Raw genomic sequence first — 10254 nt, 5'->3', positions numbered from 1 at the left:
AAATATTACTATAAGATAAAGGGTGCTTTTGTCGTCTCCATTAGAGGTAAAGTTGAAATTTTAACTAAAAGATAATGGCACTCTACATCCAAAACACTAACTTCAAAAATGCTCTTATGCTTTTGTGAAAATTTCAAATTTGCCTTGCTTGATGGTAAAGTTACCTATTTAAATAATTTTTTAATAAAAAAAGAATGATTGTTTTGATAAATACACCTATCACAACCCCATCTAACTTGAACCTTTGTATATATAGGAAGATACTACAAAACTCCTATAAGCAAAAATGAATAGTGATTTCGCCTACCCTCATCACCGTCTAAAGTTCATCTTACGGTCACGATTGTCCGAGAGTGTTGTATTTTTAATTTTTTTTTCAAATCAGAATGATCTGAAATACAAAACATGTGTTCATAAAAAATAGATGAGTCTACAAAAAATATATAAAAAAATATTTTACATGAAATAAATTGACCAAAATACCCCTTAAATGTTTCAGAGGTAATTTAGTCGATTTATTTTCGAGAGTTATTTTTTTATATTTTTATTAAGTGTATCTCACTAAAATGTACACAGGCTCCAAATTTTATATATTTTTTATTTGTATAAAAAAATGTAAAAGAAAACCTTATCGAACAATCGTGACAGTGCGATAAACTTTGGACAGTGATGAAGGTAGTCAAAATCACAGTTTATTTTCGCCTATAGACGTTGGGAAGACTTTTATATATATATATATATATATATATATATATATATATATATATATATATAAGTCTTCCCCACACCTATAGACGATACGAAACATTATTTTAACCTCCTTATATCTAACGACCTTTCAAATTAAATGAAATCGTAGGGTTTCAATTCGCTTTAAAAATCCCTCGCAGCATTGGCTTGAAAAGCTTCGAACCCTAATAAATTTCAACCATAACCCTTCCTCCTGTGTGCTCTGCGGACCAGAGAGCTTCATTGAGAAGCTCCCTCTCTCTCGCTCGCCATCATCTCTTGGGGTGACTACAAATTCTCTGCGTCCTCTCTCTCTAAACTCAGGCGCTCTCCCTCCTCATTCGCTCTAGGAATTTTAGCCATACCCCCTCTTCCTACGTGCTCTGCGAACCGCATAGCTTCAATGAGAATCTCCCTCTCTCTTGGTCGCCATCGTTTCTCCGGGCGACTACAAATGCTCTGCATCCTCTCTCTCTAAATTTTAGCCGCTCTACCCGCTCATTCGTTCTAGTAAGCTTCTTGTAGCTACTGGCATCTCAAGGAGGTAGCACGCTGAGGAAAAACCAACCCAAGACGACTCACCATTAGGGCACTGAAAACGGTGAGTAACAAACAATTTCTTCGATTTATAGTCTGTAAATCACTAGAAAAATCCTAACTTTGATTTGGAAGTTTAGTTTTCTGAGTAAAACCATAAAAATTCATGCTGAAATTTCAGTTCATTTTTCTCTCATGCTAAAATTTGAGTTCATATATGGTTTTTTTTTTTTTCGATTTAGCACAGGAAAGCATGGCAACTGTTTGATTGCAATACGGGCCCCAAAAGAATGAGGCACTACATCCAAGCACATTGATATTGGCACTGAATTTGTATATTGGGCCTCAAGTAATCTACATTTTCAAAAACATTTATCAAGCAGAATTGGGGATTATATGCGTGTATTGTATACAGGCATTTTATGTAAATAGTAGAGATAATGACCATAGAAAAATGGTTTAAAATCCCTCACGCACGAATAATTTCTTCAATTTATAGTATGTAAATCACTAGAAAAATCCTAACTTTGATTTAGAAATTTAGTTTTCTGCTGAAATTTCAGTTCATCTTTCCCTCAACATATATGGTTTTTTATTTTTTTATTTGTAAATCAATTAATGAAATTGTAAATAAAAAACTATGACAAAATCATATACCAAAATGGACAAAGATTATAATAACCAATAAAATGATTCCCATATCACTTATTTTCTATTACTTATTTTTCCCTGAATATTTGAATTTCTATGTTGTTAATGTTTGATTTGTAGTCCATATATAACCGTAAAAATGATAAAATCACATAACAAAATGGACAGCTATTATAATAACTAAAAAAAAAAAAAAATTACTTATTTTCTATTTTTTATTTTCCCCCAAATATTTGAAATTCTATATTTTTTGAAATTTGAAAGTATTAATTTATTGCTATTTGTTAGTTGCATCAAGATGTTGGGAATCATACTTGCTTGCACTGTTTGTAGCTAGTACTCGTTGTTTTGTATATTCCATTTAAATGGAACTGTGAACCTTGAGTCTGAATATGATATGAAAAAGTGAGTGGTTGTACTATGTCATCTTTTGAAGTTTATATTTTCTTATCATACATATGGTTGACCCAATTTTTCTGAATTTTGAGAATGAACAATGGTTCTCGTTTATTCTTTTTATTTTTTGGAGTATTTATATTTGATATTTTTAATTTATAGAATCCTTGAAGGATTTTCTTTTTTTTTTGAAGTATGATTCTTTTGTCATATTTATATGTTCCACTTGGTTCTTATTGCTAACCATATTAACCAAACAGGTATACTATACATGTGTCATGGACGCCTCAACATCAGCATCTCCTTCCTCTCCTGTTGACCTTACTAGTTCAAAAAATGGGCACGAGTGTGGTGCACAGGCTATGGTAGATGAAGCTTGCCATGATTTTCCATTTGATGAGGATAGTTGCAATAGTTGGACAAGGAGATCCTATATTTATAAATGCATAGGCAGCCCTAGCAAGAGGTGCAAGTATCAAACCGGCAATGGGAATGATATTTACTGACAAAGATGAAGCTTCTTATTATTATAATAAGTACACAAAATTCGTAGGGTTTGGTATAAGAAAGAGAAGGACCATATGGAAATATGGTGAAAAAATTGGTCAGATAGAATGTTGTAGGCAAGGTTTTCGTAGTGAGATGTATAATGGGAGTGAAAATGCTCGGCCCCACACAAAATGTGGATGTCAGGCAAAGATCCGCATTAAGAAGAATGAGAAGTAGAGATGGGTTATTGCAAAGTTTATAAAAGAATATAATCATATTCTCACAACGCCCAACAAGACTAGATTTATTCGCTCTCATCAAAAGATACCAAACACATTGAAAACGGTGATTGACACATTGGAGTCGTCTATAGCTAAGTCTAGGATTACAATGGATAACCTTATTGAAGAGGCCGGCGGCGTAGAAAATGTCCCTTTCATTGAGAAAGACCTTGAGAATCACATAACTAGAAAGAGAAAATAACTGAAAGGAAAAGAGGGTAATGTTGTTATGAACTAGTTGCATACGAAGAAAGAATTGGACCCCAACTTCTTTTATAGAGTTTGACTTGATGAGATGGGGAGGTTGTTTGGTGCTTTATGGGTTGATTCAAAGTGTAGATTGTCATACAAATTTTTTAATGACGTGGTAACATTTGACACCACATACCAAACAAATGAATACAGTATGCCTTTTGGCCCAATCTTTAGAATTAATCATCACGCTAACACAATTTTCCGTTGCTCTCATCTTCAATGAGACTACATAAACCTTCATTTGGTTATTTGAAAACTGACTAGATGCAATGAGAGGCCACCAACCAGGTACAATTGTCACTGATCAGGCGTTTGCTACAACAGTTGTAGTTAAGACAGTTTTCCCGAATACTAATTATCACTATTGCAAGCGGATCATCATGGGAAAGTTTAAAACACATCTAAGCCATGTTGAGCGTGCACATCCCTTATTCTTAGAGGTATTCAAGAAGTGTATTGCAGCCTACATAATTGAGCAGTTTGAGGTTGATTGGTTGGCTATGATTCAGAAATATGATCTTCAAGTGGTGTCACGACCCTGCCCCCGACCTTTGTGCCTTACACGGCGACGAGAGATCGAGCGCAGGTTCGTGATCCAATGTAATGTTTGTCACTTAGGTAGGAGTAGACCCAACGCCTTAATTTTTGTTAATAGAGACAACCATGGAAATAACTATGTGCAACTATCAACAAGCAAATGAATATATAGAAAATCCCATACACCAAAATCTATTATATAAAATCCTTCCAATTATTTTACATTCAGTTCGGGGCATCTAGGCCCAATATTACATATATCCATTAAAAACAAAAGGACCCGGGGCCCAACAGCCTAAACATAAACAAGATCTAAGCACCTTCTTCGAGAAAACTAGCTTTGCCTTCCAGCCGTAAAACACGAACTCCTAGCCCTGCATCTGCCGCTATCAATCCACAAGGAGAGGAGAAATGATGGGATGAGCTATACAGCCGAGTAAGTAGGTTCAGTGTTATGCATCTATAATGATTCCCTCCATGCATAATAACGGTTCAGTCCAGCAATATGAAGTCATAGTTTAGCATATATGAATATCAGGTTAAGGAAACGAGTATGAACATTCCATCCAAGCGACAGATACTATTGAATCGATGTGATCATGAACATTTGATCAGTGAAATCATTAATCATTCAATCATTGCAATACTAAACATTTCTTATACAAAAATTCAATTATTACTCACGCACTCCTTAAATCACCTACTCCTGCAGTAGAGGCCCTATCCATTGGGTTAAGCCAATCTCATTGCTTAGGACCTCTACTATCTCCCAAGAGGGAGGGCAATGATAGGTGGGCAAATCCACTTCGTAATACCCTCTACACACACACACGTGTCCCAGCGCAAATTGGGGGTTCGATAGGCCCTTACCTTGCAAGGCATCAATCATTTTGTTTCATTTCATGAATCTAGGGTACGACCCTCTATCCTCTCCCTTAACCCGTTCGTATCATCATGCAGGTTAGGGGATATGCCGGCATCGCATTCCTTACTACCGATGAGTGTCCCATCGTATAGCAAGTGGTAACATAACAATATCCACCACCTGTGAGTATCCCATCGTGTAGTGGTTAATATCAACATAAACAGTGGCCATTCATTACAATATCATAACAGTATCCACCACCGATGAGTGTCCCACTATGTAGTGGTCAATATCAATATAAACAGTGGGCATTCATTACATTATCATAACATATCCACCACCAATGGGTGTCCCACCATGCAGTGGTCAATTTCAATATAAACAATGGCCGTTCATTACAATCAAGTATTCAATTCATTCACATCAGTCAATGTCTCATACAGATGAATCATATTTCATCATAACCATAGTCTTTAGCGAAAGGCATTTATTTCATAAGCTTTCACAGGGCATTGACACATAAGTCTTTTCAGTAGCATTTGGCATTCATTATGAATTCATTTCATCACTGTCGTGCTCGTGGCCCCTTTTTCTCAGTAAATGCAGTCATATGACATCATTCACATATCTTTATGGCATGCACATGAACTTATCATATGGCATTCACATTTATCACATATCAAGATAACTTTGTGTAGCATAGTTATAAAATTGATGCAGTGGCAGGTAATAGTGACATGCCCCTCTTTGTGAGGGCATAGATCCCGATTTAGGGGGAGTTTCAGAATGCCTGAAACATAAAACTTTGAGTTAGTACACAGATCTTTACAAAAACAGTGATTTGAAAGAATTTAGGCGCCGTTTAGTGGGTCAAAAGCTCAGTACCAACTGAGCCTTAGTTGCTGGAAATTTTCCAGCAATGGTGCGTGGTGACATACTCACGCACTTCGGGACAACTCAAAATCCACGGGGAATTTCAAAAACTTTAAAACATGCAATTTTGAGTACATTGACAAACCTTTCCCATGGTGATAATGTTGAGGCTTTTGGACACCGTTTGCTGGGTCAAACACAATGCCCAAAGAGGGCCACAGTTGCTGGAATTAGCATCGACTGTGAGCAGTGTCGTATCTCGACATCTTAGGACATATCTCTTAATCCATGTACAATTTTATCATGACATAAAAGTAAACTTGGAGTAGACATACGTGTCTTTCATTTGGGACCGATTTGGTTCCATTTAGATGCCATTTGGCCCTTGAACACTTTAATGCAAAAACAATCAAAATTCTGGAAATTCTTATCGTGCTTTGTAGGAACACTTAATATCTCATGGTCAAGGTCCACTTTGGGCGTGGAACCTTGTTCATGTTAACAAGCCTCACCATGAGCAAGGTCGTGAGTGTTCATGAATAACAAAATCATATATATATATATATATATATATATATATATATATATGTAGTTAAAGTAGTCATGGCATTGAGAAGCACAACTCTGAAATTTCCAACCTCATGCCAACCCATTCACATTTGACGTTTTCTATTCTATCATCTTACCCATTTTCAACATTATTACAAAAATCATGGATGCATAAAAGCTAAACCCACTTACCATGACTCTCACGGTGTCTTCAATCTCCTTCAGCAGCTTTCTCTGGCCTCCTCCACCGTCACCCGTTGGTTGTCTTCAAGGGACGACAGTGAGCTCCTTAGGGGGAGAGAGAGAATAAGGTAGAATGAGGGAACGAGTCGTCAAAGGAAAGGGGGAGGGCTTAAGTACCCACGGTTGGTGGGATTCACTGTGGGTGATGCAATCACGCGTGGATCTGACACGTACGGAGCGGCACTGACACAGATGGCGGCCATATGTTTGATCAAGACACTCCCGACACTGCCCTTTCTTGCTCTCATTCCACAGAAGGCGTTGGGTCACAGTCGGCGATGGGCTCCCAAGCGCAGCCGGCACTGCGTCTTCCTTACATAGCTGGCGCTACCTCTCCTCTTACCAGCAGGCACTGTGCTTTCCTCTTACACTGCTGGCGTTGTGTTCTCCTCTTATGCAGTCGGTATTGCTTTTCCCCCTTACATAGCTGGCGCTGTGTTTTCCTCTTACGCAACTAGCGCTAGGCTCTTAAACATGCGCGGTGATGCTCAAAACAGCGCTAGGCCTTTTTCTTACCCTCCATTGTCGTGCGGTTGCTGGACTGGGAGAAAATTGTGGTCCTTACAAGAGCAAAGTTAGCTCAAGTGGTTATATGGTTGTCGCACTTAATGGGTTGATGCATACATAGCTGATAGGTTCACAGTCGGCATGAAAAACACACAACGAGCAACTCTGCTGCAGGCTTACTTCCCAGACTTTTCTCCCGAATCTGAAATTATTAACAGAGAACATGTCTAAATCCACAAAACAAAATCTAAGAAATCTTGCTTCCTAGCGACTTAATTTCAAGGGAGATATTGATGTTCTTATGTAGGGATTCCCCAAGTTGTAATAATTCTCACATTGTGTTAGCTAAGAGAATGAAAAGTATGACGAGTTAGATGGTATTTCATCAGAAAATCCATCAGCACTAGTACAAAAGAAAGAATTCTGTCATATTTTTTATAAGAAAGAAAATAAACATATTAGATATTCATACCAAAATAGTTGAAAACAGAGAATTATATTGTAAAAAGAAAAAAGATAATAAAATAGATTATATCAGATTCCACATGAACTATTGAAAACTTCGAATGTAATAATAGGTGGAAATATTGTTGACGAGCTTTGTACTTTCCTTGATAGTTTATTATCAAAAGCTCATTTTCACAATAATCTACCATACAAATGAGTGAGCTACATTAGAGAAATTGCTTTCAGGAAATAGTTAGAACACAAGACAAACATGAAAAATTTATGCCAGCAGATCTTCCTCAATGGTTCAACATGCGTTAACTGCTGGAGGAATGAAGGTCAAGAGTGAAAATAAATAAATAAGTGAAGAAATCGAAAGAGGAAGATGATCCCAACAAAGAACATATTATTACATTCAGGTCATATATTGTTTGCCCAAGAACCCCACTGTTTGATACATTTTATATTGATACTGTCAAGGTCCTTTCGCAATAAATTTTTCAACCTTAGTTTCATGGCCACTAAGCAGATTTCCAAGAAATTTTGCCTCTTCTAGACCTCAGAAAATTGGCTTTGAGATCCTCCAAGAATTGTTGAATTTTAGATATAGAAATCCTATTTTCTACCATTTTTCCATAGAGTCAAGAATTAAAAGCCCCTGCATCTTGAAAGATTGGCTATTACCTCAAGAACATTCCCACAAGTGTCATTCAAGTTGGGAAAGGATTAATTGGACACACTTTTCATGCAAAAGATGCTCAATAGATGAAGACAAGAGGGACCAAGATAACCATTGAAAAACACATTCCCGATCCAGCAGTTAAATATGAAAGCCGAGAAACTGCTCAAAGTCATCCACATCCAACACAGTTGATATAGGAAGCAAATCTTTAAAGATCTGCAGCAGTTTTTCACTCCAGAATATGGGACAAGACCATCCATAGGGACATGTTATTATTCTATATCATTAGTTTACGATTGCTGTTTAATCTAACTTTTGTAAGAATGCTAGTCTAAAAGAAGTGTAGGAAAGTCAGGCACAACACTTCAATTTTTCTGAGTCACAATTAGGCTCAAGATTCTAACACTGTTTCATGCAGTCATGAGTTTGTGCTTGAGAGAACATGCCACGAAAATATTTGTCTAAGTTTGGACATACTCTGGTCTAGAATCAGAGTTTGAGGGGTACTTGACATAGTTTTGCTTGTGAAGTGAATTGGACTTGAATGGTCTTCAGAATATCTTTAAAGATTCACAATTTCCTCTTGTTTCTAATGGAGGATATATATACCCATGGTACCCTATTTCTGCCATGTAATGATTGAAGAATCCAGCCGCAGAGGAGCTCATGCTTTCTCTTCCTTATTCATCTTCTCCTCTCCATCTTCATCTCCACCCATAATTCGTTCAGCAACTGTATTGTGTTCTTGCTACTCTTTCTCATTAGTGATGCCTAAAGCCTCAACACACAACTCCTTGACACAAAAAATTTCCAGGCTCTCCCATGTATCAAGTCAGGCAAAAGATTGCCATTTTTACCATTTAGTGGAAAACAGTTTTTATAGATTGCAATGGAGATGCAATCTGAAGGCATAAACTTAGGAAAGTAATTTAAAATTCCAGGTTGAATATTTACACCTCCATAATTGTTTGCATTTCTATGTAAAATATGAAACGAAAGAATAAAGCAACCTTAGTGGAACAGGTGAATGAATATAAAATAAATCAATACCAAAACGAACGTGTTGATGTTATTATCAAGCAATTTTGAATATGTCAATACCAAAACGAACGTGTTGCTGTTATTATCAACTAATTTTGAATATGCAATATTCAAACAATAAATAAATAAAACAAAATAAATTCAAAACTTGAGATTTATAATCATGTCCAGAGCACTGAATATACCTCAAGTGTAAGTACATATTACCTCTCTCTCAAAAAAAGCTTCAGTCGAATAAGCTCCTTACAGTTCCCATGGTTAGTGATGCCAAGAAGCCAATCATGTGAAATAAATATATCAATTTTCTCCTCAATTTGCATGAGCTTATAGACATCATATTGACGCACATGATGTATAGACCGAATGTCATTGCTATTATAAGGAGTCCTCTCATAATGTCCCGCTCATTTAACAATATACCAGTTTACTTCAAGGGAAATACATGTTAAAACAACTATACAGCCCCAATGGAATTTTAAGCACCATACTGCTCATAATCAAAACAACTCTCAACGAACATGACGGAACAAATAATAAGCAGGAGAGGAGCTAACTGTACTACTACAAGAAAAATAATAGATGGTGCAGATTATTGCAAAATGATCAGTCCCAAAATAGCAGGGCAAACAGTTTTACTTACCTGAATAGTAATCACGTGCCTTATATATCCCAGAGTCCCCCAATACGAATGTCTCCAAATTTGACCTTTCCAGCAAAGCCCAATAAATATATTTTAGGTGCCGTCCATCCTCCATAATACCTAAGAGACCAATCAGCCTAATCTTGAGTCGTCTTGGGTTGGGTTTTTGTCAGCGTGCTGCCTCCTTGAGAAGTTAGCAGCTACAACGAGCTTACTAGAGCGAATGAGCAGGTAGAGCGGCTGAAATTTGGAGAGAGAGTACGCAAAGCATTTGTAATCGACTGGGAAAGTAATGGCCAGCAAGAGAGAGGGAGCTTCTCAATGAAGCTCTGTGGTTTGCAGAGCACGCAAGAGGAGGGAGTATGGCCGAAATTCCTAGAGTGAATGAGGAGGGAGAACTGCTGAAATTTAGAGAGAGAGGACGCAGAGCATTTGTTGTTGCCCAGTGAAATAATGGCGAGTGAGAGAGAGAGAGGGAGCTTCTCAGTGAAGCTATTTGATTCTCCTAGCACGCAGGAGGAAGGGGTATGGT

At 37.2% G+C, this 10254-nt stretch overlaps 2 long non-coding RNA genes across 2 annotated transcripts; one reads left to right on the top strand and one right to left on the bottom strand.

Annotated features, from left to right (window-relative positions):
- The first annotated feature begins 825 nt into the window (after window positions 1-825).
- LOC110008469 (uncharacterized) lies at window positions 826-3066 on the top strand. Its single transcript, XR_002283379.2, has 2 exons — window positions 826-1330; window positions 2574-3066. It is a non-coding gene; the product is annotated as an uncharacterized LOC110008469 (long non-coding RNA).
- A 992-nt stretch (window positions 3067-4058) lies between these two features.
- On the bottom strand, window positions 4059-10254 carry LOC110008470 (uncharacterized). The gene is made up of 4 exons (XR_002283380.2): window positions 9723-10254; window positions 6355-7114; window positions 4746-4920; window positions 4059-4261 (listed from the first exon to the last, which is right to left on the bottom strand). It is a non-coding gene; the product is annotated as an uncharacterized LOC110008470 (long non-coding RNA).

This window comes from Amborella trichopoda, chromosome 5 (assembly GCF_054954075.1).
Source record: "Amborella trichopoda isolate Santa Cruz 75 chromosome 5, AtrichopodaSantaCruz75HAP2 v2.0, whole genome shotgun sequence".
NCBI classification, from domain to species: Eukaryota; Viridiplantae; Streptophyta; class Magnoliopsida; order Amborellales; family Amborellaceae; genus Amborella; species Amborella trichopoda.
Note: the sequence above shows the minus strand (reverse complement) of the source record. Positions and strands in the feature narration are given on the sequence as shown.